This window comes from Theobroma umbraticum, unplaced genomic scaffold (genome assembly GCF_002168275.2).
Source record: "Theobroma umbraticum cultivar Fairchild unplaced genomic scaffold, ASM216827v3 scaffold_55.0, whole genome shotgun sequence".
NCBI classification, from domain to species: domain Eukaryota; kingdom Viridiplantae; phylum Streptophyta; class Magnoliopsida; order Malvales; family Malvaceae; genus Theobroma; species Theobroma umbraticum.
The window spans coordinates 1,651,623-1,652,785 of NW_018397270.1; positions in this window are offsets into that span (position 1 = coordinate 1,651,623).

Consider the following 1,163-nt stretch of genomic DNA (forward strand, 5'->3'; position numbering starts at 1 on the left):
TATAAATACATACTTTGATTTGAGAGCATAAATGAGCATCAAATGACAACTTTCTCTTTGACTTCATGTCCATAGTTAGTGTGATGATATATGCCTATAGATTCAACCAATACATATATTTCTCAATATGAGAGAATATTTACATCTAATTATATAAACTTTTATTGTAGAAAAGATTAATTACATCACCTGAACATTTTTTGGATTTTTAAAATCTTTGATATGAGACAACCATCCATCAATCTTTTTTTGGTTCCATGCAGCGGTCCGAAATAAAAAAAATTGACCATATTTACTGTCAAATTGTGCACCAGATATATGATCCAAAAAAACTATCTGTACAAATATTATAGAAGGAAAAAAAATACAATATCCAAAATAAATTTTTGACAAAAAAAACAATATCATAACACAATGTAAAAAAAATTATTTAACCACCAAACCTGAAGAATCAAAACGCATCCACTCAACCATGTTGTTTTTCCATCATTCTTCTTCATCCTATTGTGAAAATTTGATATTCCCAATAAGAGTATTTCACACACATGCTTCGATAAGTTTATAGTTGTATTGCAACTTATATTTTGTAGGCAAGATATGTAATTTTTTTCTATATAGGTAGATGCTGATGGATAAAGTAAACAACCTATTGCATACAGAAAAAATTTACCTTTAAACTCATCAGAATCTTTATGTAACGTTGACAATTCTTTTTCTAAATCACTAAATTTTATGAATCTATTATTATTAATTTTAAATTAATTGCATAAACTTGTAATTGTACGATCATCTTCCACAAAAGTAATAAGGGTACTCTCAGCTGACAAACTAATAATGATTGACGATGTCTCAAATGTCAATGGAATCTCATAATCATGTAATTTCAAACATTGCTTGTTTAAGTCAACCATTTTAATCAACCATAAACAAAGATCCCCGTTTAGTTTATAGTCTTATAGATGAATCAATCCTCAAAGTCCTATACTACGAATTAAATCATTATATTCAGAGCTAATATCTTGCAATAACTTATAGAACCAGAAAGGACTACGTGTATCTCAGCAATTTTACATTACATTAAAAATTATAATATAATAGTATCAGTGTCATGAATAAACAAAATGTATTGTAGTATTCACTATTTACCTTTTTGACCAACATTA